Genomic DNA, 22,790 nt, shown 5'->3' with positions numbered 1-22,790 from the left:
ACATCCCAGGAATGGCTGAATTCGGAAAAATATTGAATTTATACATACTTTTCCACTGCGAATTCTCAGTCAATTCACATTTCCATTAGTATGAAATGCATCTCCAGTTCGGCCGTGGGGTTCCTGTCGGCCATGGGATCCTGTCCTCCCTGCGCATGTGCAAAGATGCTAATTTGAAACCAGGGAAGCTGATGGGCATGTACTCATGTGATGAGTTCATTTGCATTCGCACTGCTCTCGCTTTCATGTGGACGTTGTGTTTGTCTGTGCGTGTGATAAGCTACTGCGTAATTTCTTGCATTTTTGGATTGCCTCCCCCCTTTCTTCTTCTTTCAGGATTATAATACATTCCTCCATGTGAAAAAGTCCAGTGTGTCTCAAACATCTCTACATAGTGATTCTACAGACTAACGTGGCTATATCTTTGAAAGAAAGAAATTGGCAGCATGAGCTTTTGTAGACTCAAGTCTACCTCCTCATTAAAACTGCACTTCATTTCCATACACAAAGGATTTATAATTTGAATTGACATTCTCACGTACCAATGGCATCTATAGGCCTGTCCCTGCTTTTCCCTCCACCAAATGCACCTGAGGAAGTAGATGAAGGAGAGATAATGGCCGTAGCCCTGTCCAGCTGGCCAGTGTGAGGACCGAAGGTTGGCTTGATGGGCCTTTGCCCTGTGGAATGAGCTGGGCCTCAGCCTCCGGACAGATGGGGTTTGGAATCCTTGCTAGCATCAGGGCCACACATTAACAGCTTTACAGTCATAGGCAAGAGTTAAATTGCTTTATCAGCCTTATCTGATGTTTTGTGCATGATTCGCCTGGCCCTTTGACACTGGAAAAGAGATGAGGGCTGGGACCAGACCGGGGAGGTCATTTTCCTCCCTTGCTCACCTGCCTGCCACATTCTCATACCTATAGTGGGAAATGGACCACCCTTGCGCACTTGGGTTTTCTTGTTTTGTAGGCCCAGCAATGTGGAATTGATTTGATGGCTGGCCAAGGGATACATCTGGGTGGGATTTGTTTGAGGCCGTAGTTCTAAGACTGGGATGCTGAATGGGGCTGGAAGGATGCATCTCTGCTGGATACCATTGGCTGCATCATTGACCAGCAACAAATCTTATGCTATAGCAGTAATGCAATGGCAGCATCCAGCACTGGAAGAACCCTTGGAGAGGCCTGAACATGCACCTGTTCCTGCAACAGACAAGATGCTCCAAATTTAGGGTGATGGTTGTGGTTATAGACCAGGGTGACCAGAGTGAGAACATAGGGATTAGTTCTCCCATCGTCTTGCAAGACCTCCTAGCCCATCTGCCCACTTCTTTCCAGTTTGGACCCTCATGCACTGGGCTTCTTGAGCTTCAGGCTGTAGAAGTGTCGGTGGCTGCAGGGTCAGCCCCTTGGCTATTTTTGACCCCTACCTCTCCGGCCTCCATCGCAGCAGCAGCTCTCCTTCCAACCTGAGCAGCCTCACCCTCCTCCTCCTCCTTCTCTTTGCAGGGAACATCCGGAGGAGCGCCCAGTGGATTTGTAAACAGGGCTCCCTTCTTCTCACTGGGGCTGTTGCATCAGAAGCCATGTTGTCAGAGGTTGAGCAAAACAACCTGAAATGGGGGCTTGCCTCATCATCCACCGTTGCTTCACTACCTCTCTTGGCCTCTTGCTCAGTACAGAGATGGGGCTGGGAGGAAATCCGAGGCTGGCATCCGGCCCTCCAGGGCCCACGCTCAGCCTTATGCAAGCCACCTCTTTGGCCACCAAAGGAGGTTCACCTGGAGCAATGCCCCGTCCTTAATCTGGATGCACAAGGGACCATTCTTCCCAGCTCTCAGGACTTTGACTAACAGAATCCTAATGTTGGAAGAGACCCCAAAGGCCATCCAGTCCAACCCCATTCTGCAAGATAGTACATACATTGTCCAACAGCCCTTCATCAGAAAGTTCCTCCTAATGTTTAAGTGGAATCTCTTTTCCTGTAGCTTGCATCCATTGCTCCGTGTCCTGAACCCCTTCAAGTATTTAAACAGGGCTATCATGTCATCTCTTAACCTTCTCTTCATAGAATCATAGAGTTAGAAGAGACCTTAAGGGCCATCCACCCCAACCACCTTCTTCCAGACAGGAACACATGATCCAAGCCCTCCCTGCAGCAGGTGGCCATCCAGCATCCTCCAAACCTCCAAAGAAGGCATCAACATCTTCCACTGTGGAACAGCTCTTACCATCAGGAACTTCTTTGGGGCCATTCAGACTACCTTTTGCACTAAACTGTAACCCAGATTAAAAGTGGGAAGTTCCCATTGGCGCCGGTTTTTACACACCTGGATCAGGGTTTTGCACACCTGATCCAGGGCAACCCCCCCCCCTTAGAGTGGGTTTCCCGTTTCTTTTGGGGAAACCCTTTTCTTCCCTGCTGCCGGCAAATGTGAACTTGGCCCCGGTCGTGATCGGGTCAAGTCCAGGGGAGGGGTTTAGGGCAGTGAGTGGGCAGCGGGCTCAACATGCCTCCCTCTCCCTCTCTTTGGTAATTTTTATTTTTGACAGATTATGCGAATGCTTGTGCTCCGTTTCCCTTTCGTTTGCTTGCTTCCGGCACAGCAGCCAAAATAAAAGCAGAGCACTTTTGGCTCTGCTTTCACCCAGGGGATGTTTTGGGGCTAACCCTGGGCATTGCCAGGGAGGACGTTTGGGAGGGTTTTTGTTGTTGTTGTTGTTGTTAATTTCACAATTTGACAGAATATGCAAACATTGCCACTTGATTTTTTAAAAGGGGGGAGAGAAGCACTCATTGCCATTAACAAACGTTGCCACTGAAATTTTTTTTTTTTTAATTTTTTTTTTTTTTTTTTTTTTAAATAATTTTAAATAATTTTTTAAGACACTAATGGTGCTGTTTTTGAAAGGCACTAAAGGCAAAGGCCAAGGCTCCCCATGTCTCTCTCTTTTCTTATGTGCCAAATTGACAGAATATGCCAACTGCTGCCAGGGAAGCGCCCCTGCCATTGGCAAATGGCTGCATGACACGTCACCAATGACGAGAGCGGAAGTGATTTGGAAATCATTTGCTGGACAACAAGGAGTCTCCATTTTAAAGCGTTACTTTTTGAAATGTGAACGTCAGCGGGGCAAATTGCACCAAGGGGCTTCACTCGGGGTAAAGGTAGTGGGAACTTCTTTCTGGGGCGATTCAGTACCGGCTTAGCGAATCCGGGCCAGATCTACCCAGGGCAAATGAGCGAGTGGGAATGGGGCCTTCCTTCTGTTGTGGTGGAATCTTTTCCTGTAGTTTGAACCCATGGCTCCAGTTTCTCCAAATCCTTTTTTGACTTAAGGGACCCAGAACTGGACACAGGATTATTCCAGGTGAGGCCTGACCTGAATGGAGTGGTACTATTAGACACTATACTTCTATTGATGCAGCCTAGAATCCTTCTTTGCCAGATATTGCTTGGGGGTCTGTGGCCTGCATTTCCCCTTCCTAGACTCAGGCTCTGTGGACGTGACCCAGCCCCCCAAGCAAAGCACAGACCCCCCCCATGCCAAGCTTGACCTCCAGAGTCTCTGCTCCCCTCCCTCACAAGGGCTCCTTTGCAGCCCCTCTGCCCTCCTATGGGGCTTGAGAGGGAGACCCTCTATGGGAGGAGAATTTGCCCCTCGTTGCCCACAGGAGGAGGCCATGGGGAGCACCGACCCCAAGAGCAGTTCTCTGCTTCCACTCTCAACTTTGGCACAGTTGCAGAAGGTGGGCACGGGAAGCGGCTCTTCTCTTGGCCTCTTTGGAGAGTGATGAACCCTTCTTAAAATACCAGGCTGGGGAGCTGAGGATAAACCCGTGTGAATTGGGGTGGCTTCTGCCTACTGCTTTTATGGGATTTTAGTGGTCTGGATGCCTCTTTGCAGTTAACTGCCTTCAAGCTAATCCTGGCTCATGGTGACCCTGTGGATGAGATCCCCAAGACCCCCTTGTTCTCCATTGCTCTGCTCAGGTCCTGCAAAGTCCTTAACAGAGGCCATCCATCTATCATGCTTCCCTCCACCTTTTCTAGCATGATTGTCTTTTCCAACGATTCACAGTTTCTCATATAACAACAACAACAACAACAACAACAACAACATTTATTTATATCTTGCCTCTCCCTTCTGGGATCTAGGCAAGTAACAAAACAGATATACAAACAATCATAAAATATCCCTAATCCCCTTAACCCTCCCTCCATCTGCTAAAATTACATATGAACATCAAAATACAATACAATATCCCCCAGTACAATATATTTAGTTACAAATGTTGATGTGGCCAAAGTAGGATAACCTCCATTTAATCATCTTTGCCTCCAGGGAGATTTCTGGCTTGATCTGCTCCAGGAGCCATTTGTTTGTCTTTTTGGCCATCCATGTTATCCTCAGCACTCTTCTCTAGCACCACATCTCCAATGAACTGATTTTCCTCACTGTACAGCTCTTGCAAACATACATCATTTGCTTTAGGATGGGGTCAGACTGGATGCCCTCCCGGTGCCTCCTTGCATCACCTCCCAAAGCCGGTGCCTGGCCCAAGAGGGAGGTTTGGGGGCAGAAAGGGGTCCTAGGGCTTTTCTCCCTGCCCCCTGTTCCCCAGAGCTGGGATCCACAGCTTGGCCAGAGTCCTTTCCCTGACCCCTGAGGTTGCCTTCCCCCAGTCTCCTTGCTTGGCCTTTTGCAGCCCAGGTTGCTGAGGCCTCTGGCCACTGGCCCACCTGGTTTGCTGATGCATCACTCCTAGTCAGTTTAGGAAGGAAGGAAGGAAGGCAGGCAGGCAAGAAGGAAGGCATCAGCAGAAACTGCAGAAAAACAAGAAGGAACCACAGGGTTTGGCTGGAGCCGCTCAGACTGGGACGGAGGGGTCACAGGAGGGCCCCCAAAGCCAGCCATTGAGGCATCCAACTGGGCAGCAGCAGCAGTAGCCCCCAAAACCTCGGCTGGTGGGGAGAGAGATGTTGGCTCTCCTCTTGTCCTGCGGGAGCGCAGGGAGGAAAACAAATGATCATAGGAGTAGATCACAGGGAGCTCTTTGGTGGCCTTGTGGCTCAGTTGCAGCTCGCTTCCAAAGTGACTGCGCTTCAATGATGTGGTTTCACCTCATAAAGGGACTGCTTTATCAGACGCCATTGACATCTATGGGAGCCCCTTGCGCATTCCTTCAGCAGCGTTTCTGAAGTCACCCCTCATTTTGGTAAAACCGGGGAATGACTCCAGAGAATTGGCTTCCAGTCTGCCTTCGATGGCCCTGCGATTTGTTCTGGTGTGGAAAAGCACTCCGATGCCACCCTCCTTGGCCCCTGCCTCCTGCTCCGTCATCCCTCTCCTCCTCCTTCATGCCATCTCCTCCTCTCTGCCAACCAGCCGATCCCATCATCCCCTGCATCCCCTGCGTCCTCCTAGACCCCAATCTGCTCCCCTCCTTCCACCAATCCCATCATCCCCTGCGTCCTCCTAGACCCTGATCGGCTCCCCTCCTTCACCCTGCCGCCAATCCCATCATCCCTGCCTTCTCCTGCATCCAGATCCTGGCCCCAGGGAACCCCAGTGACCTATCCCATCATCCCCTGCCTTCTCCTAGACCCCAATCTGCTCCTCTCCTTCAACCTTCCACCGATCCCATCATCCCCTGCCTCCTCCTTCATCTTGATGAAGGATGACAGCTAAGGAGGGGGCAGAGAAGAAGGACAGAGCCCCACTGAGCATGTGCAAGGGGGCCGATTCGAATCGTTGACCCCTCAAAGTATGCTCTGGTGTGGTCATACAATGTGCGCTCACTCCCCTTTGCTTGATCCCGCATCAGGTGACTGGCTTGGAATCGGACTGATTTCTCTTCCCCTTCACTTCAGAAGGACAACAGAAAGGCAGCCAGGTGTGGAAAAACATGACGTTTTAACCTCAATCTGAATTGCTAGAGAGGAGTGACTCTGGATCTGGTGTGGAAGAACATCACGCTTTGCATTGCTAGAACAGGAGTGACTGCGCATCTGAGCTGCAACCCCCCCCCCCCAATGTGTGATAAGGTCCATAAACTGGGCCCAAAGAGAGGTGCCAAAGTTCAGCACTGCTTGAGGTGCTTGACATCAACAGTAGCTCTCACACAGCAGAGTGCAGGAGCACAACCCAGTATGCAGCACTGCAGTATTTGGCAACAAGGCACTGACCAACCTGAAAGGAGGCACAGCACAGACATAGTTGGCTTCTCCCAAAGTCATAGAATCATAGAATTGTAAATATATCGAGACAAGTGTATGTTGAGAGAAGTCAGAGCTTTTGTTGTATATACTGTACATATTGCAGTGGGTCCTTGGAGGCTTTTATCTTCCTATTGCATTATGTGCAATATATACAATAAAAGCTCTGACTTCGGTCAACATACACTTGTCTGATCTACAATCCACACTCCTCTCCAAACTAACACACCAGCTCCTCTCTCCAGTGCACTGTCCTCAACCCACCTGCCCTGGCTTTCAGAGACCTTGTATACATTACTAAGGATTGACTCCTGGTGTTCCTCACCCTTTACAGCCATATAATTATTTTATAACATCTTAAAGGGACATTTTACCCTTTATAAAGAGAAGAGCACCCTTTCCCCCAGCTGCGCTGTTTGTTCTTGTGCAGCTGAGACAGTGCAGCATTTCATCCTCTTTGTACACTGAACTGGGTCTGTTGCTGTTATTGTTGAGCCTAAACACCTCCAAAGGCACCATCAGATCCAATCTGATCTTGGAAGCTCAGCAGGGTCAGCCCTAGTTAGTAGTTGGATGGGAGACCATCAATTAATACCAAGTGCTGTAGGCTCTATTTCAGAGGCAAGAATCAGCAAAAACCCCTTTGAGGACTCCTTGCTTCAGAGATTGTGGTGGGGTCTTCATCTTTGGAAGCTGTTTTTAAACAGAGGCTGGATTGAGAGTTCCTGCATGGCAGAATGGGGCTGGACTGGGGGGCTCTTTTTGGGGTCTCTTCCAACTCTAGGATTCTATAACCTCCTTCCTGGCTGAGTTCCTCTGGGGTTATGGGACGCTCATCAACATCCAAAGCAGGTGCAAGGGCTTCACGGTTAGCAGCATCTAGGGACAGAAGAGGGGAGCTGCTGGCACCGACACTGGCATGGCTCTTGGGTGGCTTGCTAGCAGCGCAGAGGTGAATTCGGAACATCTGGGTCAACATCCCGGATGTCAAGTGAGAGAGAGCGTCACTATGTTCAAGCAAGAAGCATTAGGCCTTGCCTGGATTGCAGAGAGAGGGTTTTTGTTTTAAATAAAACACTCCTCTTTAAATAAAACATTAACTGGTGTGGGTTATGTGGCAACCGTTCCAGCTGTGTCATGTGCAAAAGTGCTTGTGTGTGTGGATTCCACTCTTGCTGCACAGAGCGCTTCCTGGCATCCTTGGGCTCTTTGCCTCCCTCTTTGTTGCTCCCAACTCCGTGGCATACAGCTGTCCAGGCTTTCCTGGAGGTCAGGAAATCAAAGGGAGGCTGGAGCCAGGAACAGGGGCCCTGCTTCCAGGACGATGGAGGAAGTTGCTCCTCAGCGCCATCCAAAGTGCCCAATGGCACTCAGCAGAAGCAACTTTGGTTCGGACTCCTGTGGAGTCACACTTTGCCCAGCAATCCTTTGATGTGGCATCCTAAGTTATGCTCTTCCTGAGCCAGTGGTGGGTTCAGAAGGCGCCAGCCTTCTCTGGGGTTTGGCTCTGGCCCAGCCCTGGATGGGAACTGGACCCCTTTGGCTGCCAAGAAAAAAGGGCCCCTTTGGTCTGGGCTGAAGGGTCAGTGGGGCACCAGTTCCTCCTTACTCCACTTTTAGTCTCTGCTTCTCCAGCTGATGCAGAAATGCAAGAATCCTAGAGTTGGAAGAATCATAGAATCATAGAGTTGGAAGAGACCACTAGGGCCATCCAGTCCAACCCCCTTCTTCTGCCATGCAGGAAATCCAAATCAAAGCATCCCCGACAGATGGCCGTCCAACCTCTGTTTAAAGACCTCCAAGGAAGGAGACTCTATCACCCTCCGAGGAAGGAGTGCATTCCACTGTCGAACAGCCCTTACTGTCAGGAGGTTCCTCCTAATGTTCAGGTGGAATCTCTTTTCCTGTATTCCATGCAGGAATACAGAGGATCCTAGAATTGGAAGAGATGCCTCAGTGGCCACCCAGCCTAATGCCCTTCTGCCAGGTAGGAATACATAGAATGCTAGGATTGGAAGAGATCCCAAAGGCCATCCTGTCCAACCCCATTCTGCCATGCAGTTAGACATTCTCAAAGCCCTTCTGACAGATGGCCATCCAGCCTCTGTTTTAAAACCTCCAAAAAAAGAGGCCCCACCACACTCCGAGGCAGAAGCCCCTTCCACTCTCCAGCAGCTCTTACCCCCAAGACGTTTCAGTGGAATCTCCTTTCCTATAGTGCATCCCTTGCTCCATTGTCTCCTATTCTCTGGAGCAGCAGAAAACAAGCTTGCTCCATTCTCAATGTGAACCCCCCCCCCCAAAAAAAAACACCCAATAATACTTAAACAGGGCAATCATCATCACAATCAAAGATGGCTTTAAAACCATGCCGGGAAGGAAAGAGGGTTGTGAGTCCCAGGTCTCCTTCTTGCTTGCAGTGTTTGTTTTAAAGGTGGTTTTTAAAGAGAGGTGATGTGGGTAGGAAGGCTGCCATCGGCTGATCAGGAACAAAGGATTCCTCCACACTGCATCCTTATAGCAGTTTGGTCCTGCTTTTGCTGCTGCAGTGGCTGCACACCATGGACTTCTAGGATTTGTGGATATAGTATATCTTGATTTCAGTAAGGCCTTTGACAAGGTTTCCCATGACATTCTTGCAAACAAGCTTGTAAAATGTGGGCTAGACAAAGGAACCGTTAAATGGATCTGTAATTGGTTGACCGGCCGAACCCAAAGGGTGCTCAACAATGGCTCCTTTTCATCCTGGAGAGAAGTGACCAGTGGGGTCCCACAGGGCTCTGTCCTGGGCCCAGTGCTATTCAACATCTTTATCAATGACCTGGATGACAGAATTGGGAGCATACTTATCAAATTTGCAGATGACACCAAATTAGGGGGAATAGCTAATACTCCAGAGGACAGGATCAAGATTCAAAATGACCTGAATAGACTAGAAAGCTGGGCCAAAGCTAACAAAATGAAATTCAACACAGAGAAATGTAAGGTATTGCACTTAGGGCGGAAAAATAAAATGCACAGATATAGGATGGGGGACACCTGGCTGAACGAGACTACGTGTGAAAGGGATCTGGGAGTCCAAGTAGACCACAAGTTGAACATGAGTGAACAGTGTGATGCGGCAGCTAAAAAGGCCAATGCTATTTTAGGCTGCATCAATAGAAGTATAGTGTCTAGATCAAGAGAAGTAATAGTGCCACTCTAGTCTGTTTTGGTCAGGCCCCACCTGGAATATTGTGTCCAGTTCTGGGCACCACAATTCAGAAAGGACATTGAGAAACTGGAGCGTGTCCAAAGGAGGGCGACAAAAATGGTGAAGGGTCTGGAAACCATGAAGCCCTATGAGGAACGCCTTAGGGAGCTGGGGATGTTTAGCCTGGAGAAAAGAAGGTTAAGAGGTGATATGATAGCCCTGTTTAAATATTTGAAAGGATGTCATATTGAGGAGGGAGCAAGCTTGTTTTCTGCTGCTCCAGAGAACAGGACCCGGAACAATGGATGCAAGCTACAGGAAAAGAGATTCCACCTGAACATTAGGAGGAACTTCCTGAGAGTAAGGGCTGTTCGACAGTGGAATGCACTTCCTCGGAAGGTGATAGAGTCTCCTTCCTTGGAGGTCTTTAAACAGAGGCTGGATGGCCATCTGTCAGGGATGCTTTGAATTGGATTTCCTGCATGGCAGAATGGGGTTGGACTGGATGGCCCTAGTGGTCTCTTCCAACTCTACGATTCTATGATTCTATGTAATGGATGCACTTTAAAAGCTCTGTCAGAGTAGAGAGGTTTCTAAGGACCTTACCACACAGGGATTTTTTGAGCACAGAAGTAGGGTCAGTTCGCATTGGTCGATGCGTATTCGCGTCATATCGCATCGTTCATTCACACCTGGGCGGCCTTCTGAATCGAGGTTTTGCGAATCGGCCAATGCGTATTCAGGCAAAGTGAGGCAAGTGCAGATTGGATAACCACACCAGCCCAAAACAATGTGTATTAGCCGATGCGCATCGGCAGCCTTGCGCATGCTCTGTGGGGCTCTGAACAGGGGCAACATTTTTAACTTCCGGGGTGAAGAATGAGGTCACTGTTTAGTGCGTAATATCGCGAGAATTGCTGCCTTTAGCAACTTACGAAAGGGGTATGCACCATCTGTATGTGTGTGTGTGTGTGTGTGTGTGTGTGTGTGTGTGTGTGTATATATATATATATATATGCACACACATAAATACATACATACATACTTATATATGTACACATAGTGGTACAGCCAAAAGTGAGATGCCTTTTTTTATGTGTACACACATATTTGTCTGTATGAGTGTTTATATATATATATATATATTCGTACATATATATATATACACACACATATATATACAAAAACACACTGTGCCACAGCCAAAAGTGTAATGCCGTATTTATATGTGTACACACACATCTGTCTGCTTGAGTGTTTGTATATATATGTGTGTGTGTGTGTATACACACACACACCCACACACACACACACACACAGATATACACACATATACACATAGTGGTACTGCCAAAAGTGTGAAGCCGTATTTATATGTGTACACACACAGCTGTCTGTGTGTGTGTGTATATATACATACATATACATATATACACACATATACATATACACACACACACACACACACACACAAACTGTGGAGCAGCCGAAAGTGTAATGCTGCATGTATATGCTTGCACACACATCTTTGTGTGTGTGTGTGTGTGTGTGCGTGTATATATACACACATATACATATATATACACATATACATATACATATATACACACACACAAACTGTGGAGCAGCCGAAAGTGTAATGCTGCATGTATATGCTTGCACACGCATCTGTGTGTGTGTGTGTGTGTGTGTGTATACACACACACACACACACACATACATATACATTCCCCCCTCCCCGGACACAAAAGGTTTCTGCTTAATCTCGTTCAGTGGGGAAATGGCTCCCCAGCCCCGGCGGTTGTGCTAAAAGGGGAAAGGGCCACCGGAAGGAGAAGGGGGAAATTCCAGCGCAGCATCATGGGAGATTTGTAACCGGTGGTCTTCAGGAGAACCAGCGGATTGGATGTATGCACCAGCCAAAGCAGCAGGGGTTCCGCACTGGCCATCAATGCGGATCCAGCCGATCCCCTAATTTTGCGGACTCGGAAAACGGAGGAGCCGGCTGCCTTCAGTTCGGAACCCAGCCGTGAATACGCATTGGCCAAAGCGTATTCACGTTATATCGCATTGGTCAATGGGTATTCAGAGCTCACAGGTGTGGAACTCCAATGCTATATAACGCGAATACGCATCGGCCAATGCAAACTGACCCTACTTCTGTGCCCTGTGTGGTAAGGTCCAAAGTCCCTTGAGAAACTACAGATGTCTACTATTCCATTGGATGGAGTTAGGACACTTAAAGTGGAGTCAAAGTGCAATACCTTGTGGAGTGTGGATGCACCCAAAGGCACTAGAAGAGGTGCACTGAAAGTGTTCTTCCCTTTGAAGGAGGTGGGAGAAGCAGCAAAGTCCCCCCTTTGGAGATCTGGGTCTCTGAGGAAGCCTCTCTGCTCCCTGCAGAAATAATGCACAGCTCCATACTATGCAGCCCTAGGATATGTAGTTTGTTGTGGCACCAGCATGCTCTCTGACAGAGAAGGCTAAATATCTCACAGAACTACAGAGCCCAGAATTCCACAGCATGGAGCCACAGCAGTGAAAGTGGTGCCAAGCTGCATTATTTCTGCAGTGCAGATGCAGGCCAAAGAAGGCGAGTCCACCAGCCTCCAAGGCGTTCCAGTCAAGAGGTTCTTCATAATGTGTAGGCAGAATCTCTTTTATTTTCACTGGAATCTACTGGTTTCAAGCCAAGTTACGCTTATGCATGTTTTAATATTTTCTTTTTAATGCTTCCATTGAGCCACAGCAGTTAAAGTGGGGACAAACTGCGTTACTTCTGCGGTGCAGGCGCAGCCTGTGTTTGTGCGCGTGTCTGGAAGGAGCGACCTGCTTCTTTCTCTGGACCGTCCAGGGACAAATTTGTCCAGGGCGGCCGCTGTCCTCCTTTCCTACACTCCAACCTTCTGTCCAGGAGGAATTTCATTTATAGTTTTTTGGTGGGTTTTTCCAGAAGAGAACATGTCCACATAGCCCCAAAAACCCACAAAAAACTATGGATGCTGGCCATGAAAGCCTTCGACTTAACATGCATTTATCTTTAGATGAGTGGTTTCAGCTTTTTTTAGTTTTGGAACACCCTACATTTTTCTTGACTGTCCAACATTTTGCAGTGCCTTGTCCTCCTTTGTGGTTAGGACATCTGGTCACCTTGAGCTTGGCATCTGGCTTAGGCAATGCGGTTCTTGCAAACCCACCTTCCTCCACATGTGGTTTGTTGCTGGACATTGTCTCCTCTTTGTGATTAACTGCCCTTGCATTGATCCCGACCCATGGCAGCCCTATGGATGAGACATCTCCAAGACCTCCTGTCCTCTCCTGCTCTGCCCAGTTCCTGCAAACTCATAGTCATAATAAAGTCCATCCATCTGCCCTGTGGCCTTCCTCTCTTCCTCCTTCCCCAGCATAATGCGCTTTTCCGATAAGTCCTTCCTTCTCATGATGTGTCCAAAGAACGACGGCCTCCATTTGGTCAACTTGGCTTCTTCCAGGGAGGTTTCCATCTTGGTTTCCTCTAAGACGCCTTTATTCGTCCTTTTGGCTGCCTTCCATGGGATCCTCAGCCCTCTTCTCCCACATCATCTCAAAGGAACGGATTGTCTTCCTCTCTTCTTTCTTAACTGTCCATCTCTCACATCCATCCATGAAAATAGGAAATACAATGGCTTGTACAAGTCAAAGTTATTTGTGTTCAGTTGTATATCTTTGCATTTTAGGATCTTTTCTAGTTCTTTCATATCTTCTTTTCCTATTCTTAACCTTCATCTGATTTCCTGACTGTGGTCCCCATTTCTATCCATGTTCGATCCCAAGTATGAGAATTCTTTGACTATTTCTATTTCTTCATTGTCTAAGTTGAACTTGTGAAGGTCCTCCTCGGTGGTCATGATTTTTGATTTCTTCATGTTCAATAGTAATCTTGCCTTTTCACTATGGCCCTGGACAGACAGGCACTTTGTGGCGTCATGGCAACATGTTAGGGTTGCCTAGGGGCAGCACGTGCACATGCCCCGCAACCCTAGCACGTGACAAGGATGTCACAGCTGCGCACCACCATCTACACGGTGCACACAGCTATGATGTTGCAGCAGCACAGCAACCAAACAGTGCTGCGCAGCTGCGATGCCATTGCACCATCTCTGGTGGTTTGCGGTGTTGCAACTGCACCATAAAAAGGAGCCGCTTCCGGGTGCTCCTTTCTTGCTGCGCAGCAGCAGCGCGCAATTTGGTTGCTGCTATGGAGCAAGGAGAAGCACCTCCCTGTCACCTCTTTTTGGCGCTCTGTACCGTGCCTTTCTTCCCTGATCTTTCTTAGTCGTTGTCCCAGGTCTATGAGGTTTTCTGCTAGGATTATGGTGTCGTCTGTGTATTGATATTCCTTCCTCCTATTTTCACTCCTCCTTCTTCTATGTCAAATCCTGCTTTTCTTCCAATATGGACAGACCCCTTTGCCAATTAGGAACCATTTTGTTTCTCTGACAGCAGCCTCTTGTCCTGAGTTCAGATTCCTCATTAGGATTATCTGAAGTGTTGGCACTTCCATCATGTTTTGAAGGGCATTTCATAGCCTTTCGTGATCTATGCAGTCAAAGGCTTTGCTATAGTCTATAAAGCACATGCTAGACATATATTTATGTTTATGGACATTACACACACGCACACACACACACGCACACCCACACACACACACACTTATAGACACTGTCTCCTCCTCCCCCAAGAAGTGGGTCTTGAAGGGCTGCTCATGCAAGGAAGCTGGGCTGTGGGTGCGGGATTCCCCCATGAGCACCAGTGTGTCAGAGCGGCTGGCTGTGGCTGACTCAGGGCCCGGTGGGGCTGACTTCCCTGCACCTCTTCCCCTTTTGGCCTATGGGAACCTGCACACTCATGCCGGCTCCTTTAGGACCCTGGGAGAGGGGAGGAGAGGGCCCCATGTCCTACCCATGGGGCGGCTTGGGTCCATTGAACCCACTGCCAATGGTAAAAACTGAGTGATGAAGCTCCCCCAAAAGCCCTCCCCTGTTTCATGTCCTTGCACTGGGGAACCCAAACTGACCCATACCTTCTTTGCTGCCCTCATTTCTTCTCCCTCCCCCCCCACCCCAAGCAAAGAAGTAGCCAGTCATAATGGGGATGTGGGAAGTGGTGACCAAAAGAGGACTCAGACCCACAGCACCCATTCAGCCCCATATATGGACCATGGGGATCCTATATGAGCCGTGGGTGACCTCATGCAGGAAATGAGGGCCAAATTCGACTGAAAGGAAGTGCAGGCAACATGCCTTGGAAGATGGCCCCAGACTCGCTGCAGTCTCCATTGCATGATGCCCCAAAGCAAACCCCTTTCTTTCCAAATGGAGCATCTTGGACACCTCTCTTGGCAGTGATGGAGATAACTTTGGGGATTGTGGAAACCCCTCTTGCATGTGTGTCAGGTCCATGTGAGAAGGTCTGGAAAGGAGCAGAAAAGACCAATGCATCCGAAAACAGCTCTTCTGGGAAGGCAAGCAAATGGCACGGAAGATCCCCCCCCCCCGCCCCCTGGACTAAGAGGATGGACAAAGCAGCTCCTTTCTGCGCTCTCCAAGAGGCACTATAGCTCTGGCGGCATGGCTTTATGACACCCCTTTGGCGCTGCATCATGTGGATTCAGCGCTGGAGTTGTGCCATAATGGCATGCGCCGTGTGGACCAGCGCATGCCAAAATGACGCAATGGGGCGAGTTAGGGCGTCCAGCATGGGGACGCTGTGCCTTGACTCCGCCCACAGGCTCTATGATTCTATGGAGACTGTCACATGATGGTCAGTTCAGCAATGATCACGGCAATGAAAACCAAAAGAAAATAAAAAGCAACACTAGCTCAATAGTGCTCAATGGTTTCACACCGTCACGCAATCGTGCATTTCATAGAATCCTAGAATCATAGAGTTGGAAGAAACCGCATGGGCCCTGATCCAGTCCAACCCCCTTCTTCTGCCATGCAGGAAATCCAAATCAAAGCATCCCCAGCAGATAGCCATGTAGCCTCTGCTTAAAGACCTCCAAGGAAGGAGACTCCACTACACTCCGAGGAAGGAATGTGTTCCACTGTCGGACAGCCCTTACTCTCAGGAGGTTCCTCCTAATGTTGAACTGGAATCTCTTTTTCTGGAGCTTGGATCCATTGTTCCAGGTCCTGTTCTCTGGAGCAGCAGAAAGCAAGCTTGCTCCATCTTCAATATGACATCCCTTCAAATATTTAAACAGGGCTATCATATCACCTCTTAACCTTCTCTTCTCCAGGCTAAACATCCCCAGCTCCCTGAGTCATTCCTCATAGGGCAAGGTTTCCAGACCTTTCACCATTTTAGTTGCCTTCCTTTGGACACAGGGCTCCAGTGTCTCAATGTCCTTTCTGAATTGTGGCGCCCAGAACTGGACACAATATTATTCCAGGTGGGGCCTGACCAGAGCAGAATACAGTGGCACTATTACTTCTCTTGATCTAGACACTATACTTCTATTGATGCAGCCTAAAATAGCATTGGCCTTTTTAGCTGCCGCATCACACTGTTCACTCATGTTCAACTTGTGGTCTACTTGGACTCCCAGATCCCTTTCACATGTACTTTCATTCAGCCAGGTGTCCCCCATAATCCTATATCTCTGCATTTCATTTTTCATTCCTAAGTGCAATACCTTACATTTCTCTGTGTTGAATTTCATTTTGTTAGCTTTGGCCCAGCTTTCTAGTCTATTCAGGTCATTTTGAATCTTGATCCTGTCCTCTGGGGTATTAGCTATTCCTCCTAATTTGGTGTCATCTGCAAATTTGATAAGTATGCTCCCAATTCTGTCATCCAGGTCATTGATAAAGATGTTGAATAGCCCTGGGCCCAGGACAGAGCCCCACTGGACTCCCCTCCGGTCACTTCTCTCCAGGATGAAGAGGAGCCATGGCTGACCATCCTTTGGGTTAGTCCGGTCAACCAGTTACAAATCCACGTAACAGTTGCCTTGTCTAGCCCACATTTTAGAAGCTTGTTTGCAAGAATGTCATGGGAAACCTTGTCAAAGGCCTTACTGAAATCAAGATATACTACATCCACAGCATTCCCTTCATCTACCAAGCTGGTAATTTTGTCAAAGAAAGAGATTAGATTTGTCTGGCATGACTTGTTTCTCTGAAACCCATGTTGACTTTTGTGATGATGGCATTGCCTTCTAGATGTTCACAGACTCTCTGTTTAAGGATCTGCTCCAGAATCTTTCCTGGGATCAATGTCAGACTAACTGGAGGATCATTGTTGGGACCCTCTTTTCCCCTTTTTGGGGACAATGTTTGCCCTCCTCCAGTCTGCTGGGACTTCTCCTGTTCTCCAGGAGTCCTCAAAGACTATTAATGCCAATGGCTCCGATATGACATTTGCCAGCTCTTTTAGTACCCTTGGATGGAGTTCATCTGGTCCCAGAGACTTAAATTCATCTAGATTAACCAGGTGTTCCTCTACTATCTCTTTACTTATTCTGTCCTCTGCTCCATTATCCTCAGGTTGAGCTCCCTTTTCCTTTTCTGAGAAGACGGAGGCAAAGAAGGTCTTGAGGAATTCTGCCTTTTCTCTGTCTTCTCTTAGCATTTTGCCATCTTCTCCATTCAGTGGCCTTACTGTGTCCTTCTTCTTCCTTTTGCTGCGGACATATCCAAAAAAGCCCTTTTTGTTGTTCTTAACCTCTCTAGCAATCCTGAGTTCATTCTGCGCTTTAGCTTTTCTGACTTTACCCTACACAGGCTAGCTATTTGTCTGAATTCCCCTTCGGTGAAAGCTCCTCTGTAAAGGGCTGTTCAACAGTGGAATGCACTTCCTCGGAAGGTGATAGAGTCTCCTTCCTTGGAGGTCTTTAAACAGAGGCTGGATGGCCATCTGTCAGGGATGCTTTGATTTGGATTTCCTGCATGGCAGAATGGGGTTGGACTGGATGGCCCTAGTGGTCTCTTCCAATTCTATGATTCTATGATTCTATGATTCTATGATTCCTTAGTCATCCATCCTGGTTTCTTGAGACACCTTCCGTTTTTCTTTCTCACTGGAACTGTTTGAAATTGTGCCTTCAGTATCTCCCTTTTGAGAAAGTCCCATCCCTCCTGAACTCCTTTATCTTTTAGTATTTCTGACCAGGGATCGCCCTCAATACTTCTCTAAGTTTACTGAAATCCGCTCTCCTAAAGTCTAGGATGCGCGTCTGACTCTGCCTGGCTTCTCCTCTCCATTGTATAACAAACTCCAGGAGAACATGGTCACTTCCACCTAAGGATCCCACCACTTGCACCCCATTAACCAAGTCATCCTTGTTGGTTAGGATCAGATCTAAAATAGCTGAGCCCCTTGTTGCCTCTTCCACCTTTTGGACCATGAAATTGTCTTCCAGGCAAGTGAGGAATTTGCTAGACCTTGAGGATTTGGCTGAGTTTGACTTCCAGCAAATATCAGGGTAGTTGAAGTCGCCCATCACTACTACATCTCTCTTTTCTGAATCTATGGGTCATCTGTTCTAGAAAGATATCATCCAATTCCTCAGTCTGACTTGGGGGTCTGTAGTAGACTCCCACCGTAACATCCTTGTTGTTTCCCTCCCCTTTGATTCTTATCCAGATGCTCTCCTCCTGGCTTCCATGATTGATGTCCAGGATCTCTTCACTGGTGTAAATACCTCTGACATATAGTGCTATTCCTCCTCCTTTCCTGTTTGGCCTATTTCTCTTAAAGAGGTTATACCCCTCTATTTCCACATTCCAATCATGAGACTCATCCCACCAGGTTTCAGTGATGCCTATTATATCATATTTGCTTTGTTGTACTAGGAGTTCGAGTTCATCTTGCTTATTTCCCATGCTCTGTGCATTAGTGTAGAGGCATCGCAGACCACGGGTCCCATTTACTTGCTGCCTGTGCAAGTTTTTCTGCCTCCCACTGCTGGGTCCTTGCACTGTTTGCCTTGTTTCCTCTGTGTCAGTTTGACTATTTTCGCCATCCCTTTCGCCTTCCTTAATATTGTCTCCCTTCCCCTCGGAACTCAGTTTAAAGCTCTCCTGATCAAGTTCTTGAGACTGTTGGCAAAAACATTTCTTCCAACTGGCGTGAGATGCAACCCGTCCGTTGCAAGAAGTCCCTCCTCATGGAACCGCAGCCCATGATCCAAGAATCCAAATCCTTCTCGGCGGCACCATCTGCAAAGCCAGTTGTTCACATCTGCTATTTCCCTCTCCCTTCCTGGACCATGCCCTTCAACTGGCAGAAGAGACGAGATGACAACCTGTACATCCATTCCTTTCAGCTTCCTACCAAGCGCCTCGTAATCCCTTTTGATGTTCTGCAGGCTGTGTCTTGCAGTATCATTAGTTCCCACGTGGACCAAAAGGAAGGGGTATTGGTCAGTAGGCTTGACCAGTCTTGTCAGCCTCTCTGTCACATCACGGATCTTTGCACCTGGAAGACAACACACCTCTCGAGACTCTTGTCAGGCCTACAAATCACTGCTTCTGTACCCCTCAGCAAGGAGTCCCCCACTACGACCACACGCCTCCTCCGAGGCTTAGCAGCGACTGTTCCCTCGGGTGGGACTCTCAGGCCCCCTGCTCTGTCCCAGAAGTCTGTCCAGGCTGCTCTTCTTCATCCTCCTTGATAAGGGAAAGAGCTTCGAATCGATTCTCTAGCTGCAAGCTCTCAGAACGATGCTTGGTGTTCCTAGTTCTCCATATGACATTTCTCCAGTGGTCTGCCTCCTGCGTATTTGAAGTGACCTCCTCCTTCCCAGCAACTTCCTCTGTGTGGTCCCCATCCAAGACCGTCCATTCCGTTCTGTCCAGGAAACCCTCTTGCTCTCTAATATGCCGAAATGTAGCTACTCTGGACTCCAGTTGCTGGACCTTCTCCAAGAGTGCTACCAACTTGCACTTGGGGCATGTGAAGTTCTCCACTTCTGTAGGCAAGAAGACAAACATCCCACAAGTGTTGCAGGTGACTGCCGTGGTTCCGTCAGTCTCCATACTGAAAAGTCTTAGGAAATTACTGGGACAGGACTGTGGGCTTCCTCCTGAAAAAAAAATCCTCCAGAAAACACCAAGGTTAAGCCCCTGATGTTTCAACAATTTCTGGCTGTGAGCTCAATCAACTCTGCCTCTGCTGTAGATCTCCACTCAAAATGGCTTCCCAGCTGCCTCTCTCCTCCTCCTCTCTGTAGCAATTTAAAAATAATATCACAATGGCATTTCACACATATCCATAAATGAATTGTTAGTGTATGTCCGCATGTGCACAGAATAAAGAGAGAAAAATAAACTTTATTAAAGGTAAAGGTAAAGGTAAAGGTTTTCCCTTGAGATGAGTGTCTAGTAACTGACTGTAGGGAGAGACGCTTATCTCCTTTACTAAGCCAAAGAGCCAGCATTGTCCGAAGACAGCTCTGGTGGCCCTGTGGCTGGTGTGGCTGCACCAAACACTGTTACCTTCCCACCAAAGTGGTACCTATTTATCTACTTGCATTTGCATGCTTTTGAACTGCTAGGTTTGCAGAAGCTGGGACTGGCAATGGGAGCTCATTCCATCATGTGGCACCTGGGCCTCGAACTGCCAACCTGCCAGTCTTGCAATCAACAGATTACCTTTACTTAACTAATTTGTGCCCCATATCTTGATAAAAGATTGTAATCCACTGCAAAACCGATCCTGGCAATGAGAACGGATTGCGAGCACCGCAATGCATTCTGGCTATTATTATTATTATTATTATTATTATTATTATTATTATATTTTCTTATATCCCGCCTTTCTCCCAGCATAGGGATGGGTATCCACAGTTACTTGTACAATACCAGTAATGAAGCGTGATTGACTTTCACACTATCGCAATCGCGTTTTGTTCCTGCTATCGTGAATGAATTTGCGGGAGTTGCCTGTGAATGGTTTGTCGCTGGAGCTGCAGATTATTCACAGGAGAACTCCCAAACGCGCATGACATCGTGTGACAATCTTTATGCCTTTTTCTCCCCTCCTTTCCCCCGTGTGATAATCTCCTGTGATTCCAATCCCTTGCCGGCAAGAAGGCAGCCTCTCCCAGGTGCATGGCTCTTTCCGCCTCCATCTCTCCTTCTCGCCCGGCTGGGGATTTCCAAGGCTGCATCAAAACACCTTGGAGGCAAAGGCTGAGACACCCGGATGCGTCTCCTTCTTCCTTCGCCCACAACGTCTGGGGCCAGGGCTGCAATGGGGAAGTCCTGTGGGGAAAGGCAAGTGCCTCGGGCAGCCGGAAAAGCCAGAGAAACAGACACAGGTGGGCAATCTCAGGAGACAGGAGCAAGGCCAGAATTGCACTGTGCCTATGGCCCTGAATCAGTCATGGAATCATAGAATCCTAGAGTTGGAAGAGACCCCAAGGTCATCCAGTCCAGCCCTCTTCTGTCATGCAGGAACTCTCCATCAAAGCAAATCATGAAGTACAGGCATCCCTGCGTAAAGGTGGGCAGCCTGATAGCAGTGGAGAAAAGACCAGACTGGTAAAAGTACATGAAGCAAGCAGACAAGATGGAGAAGAGATGGTTAAGGGGTGATATGACAGCCCTCTTTCAGTATTTGAAGGGATGTCACATTGAGGAAGGAGCAAGCTTGTCTTCTGCTGCTCCAGAGACTAGGACCCAATGAAGCAATGGATGCCAGCACCAGGAAAAGGGATTTCTGGTTAAACATTAGGAGAAGCTTCCTGACAGTAAGAGCTGTTTGTAAATGGAACACACTCCTTCCTTGGACATTTTGGTAGTCTTCTTCTTTGGCGGTCTTTTAAGCAGAGGCTGGATGGCCATCTGTCAATGGGAATGCTTTGATTGAGAGTTGCTGCATGGCAGAATGGGGTTGGACTGGATAGGGGCCCTTCTTAGGGTCTCTTCCCACTCTAGGATTCTGTAATACTAAGATGCATATCGTCTGAACAAACAAAACTGCAAGTGAGAGATTAAACTAGACTCCCAAAATTGTAAGGGAAAAAATGCCTCTAGGCACATGCAGGGTTCCATGAGAAAGGAGAGGCGTGGGAGGGGACACTCCGTCCTCTGCACTGCATAGTTTTCACAGTGCCTCTGGGCATGTGCTGAGTGCCATTCTGCCCTCGTTCTATAACCACATCTTTATGGAGAAGCGAGCAGCAGGGTCATGGGAGGACATAGGCTTTGGGATCCAGCGCTGGTGGGTTTCCGGTTTCAGGGGTTATTTTTGCCAGATCCCAGCCGAACTCAGTGCTGGGCCGGAGGCTGAGAGATCCATCCCATTCCCAAACCCTCTCTAAAGGCCCCCAGGCCCTGGATGCAAAGGCATGTCTCCTCTTTGCAAGACCAAGGCAGGAAGTGAGTCTGAGTCTGGGTCAAGGGAGGTGGCTGTCTGCTGCACATATTTTATGTCTCTGTTTACCAGAGCCATGCAATATCTGCTCTGGACGGAGGGAAAGTTTGGGTGTGTGAGAGAGAGCTGACCCTGGCCTTGATGGTGGGCATCTGAGGACAGGCACAGTGGGTCAGCGTCACCAGCAACAAGGGCAGGATGGGGCAGGCAGACCTCCCAGCTGTGGACTCACCACCCTTTGCTGCCCGAGGCAAAGGCCTGGTATGGGCAGAGGAGGTTGCACTGTCCACTCATCCTGGCACCCCCGACCCATGCCTCAAGGGGTGCCCACCCTGCCCTGTTCCGTCCTGGCTGCCCCTTGTCCACTCTGCCCAGTCCTGCCCTCGGCCACGAGGGCTTCCTTTTCCCTCTGGGCCAAAGAGCAGGACCCAAAGCAATGGATTCAAAGTACTATGGGCCCTTGGTATCCACTGGACTTTGGTTCCAGGGCCCTCCATGGATACTAAAATCTGTGGCTACTCAAGCCCCATTAAATGCAATGGCATGGTAAAATGGTTTATAAAAACAACCACAACAATAATCAATGTATTTATACCCCGCCTCTCCAATGAGATGGAGGCAGCTTACAACAATTTGAACCCTGGTAGTCCAACTCTCAAACCACGTTGCTCCGCAGGTCTAAGAATTTCTGCAACTTGCAGCAACAAATCACATGAGCCTTGCAAACTGTAGCACCAGGCCAGGTGTAAGCGATGTGTTTGTGCGACAGGAAGGTAACCCTCCCCATTGGATGCTGGTTTCTCCTTGGGTCGGAGAGAACCTTTAAGCAGTCTCCCATTTTGGAAGATAGAAGGGATATCAGTGCAATAAATGAATACAATAATAAAGAAGCAGTTGGGTTTTTCTCAAAGTGTGGCAGGGAGCCAAGGAAGGCAGCTGCGGAGGCAGGTGAGCCCCAAAGTCCCAGTCCAGGCCCTTGGGCTGATGATGCTGAAGATAGTGGTGATG

The sequence above is a fragment of the Sceloporus occidentalis genome, unplaced genomic scaffold (genome assembly GCF_023333645.1).
Source record: "Sceloporus occidentalis isolate IW3139 unplaced genomic scaffold, rSceOcc1.0.p SCAF_3, whole genome shotgun sequence".
Taxonomy (NCBI): Eukaryota; Metazoa; Chordata; class Lepidosauria; order Squamata; family Phrynosomatidae; genus Sceloporus; species Sceloporus occidentalis.
This window is presented reverse-complemented; position numbering follows the sequence as displayed.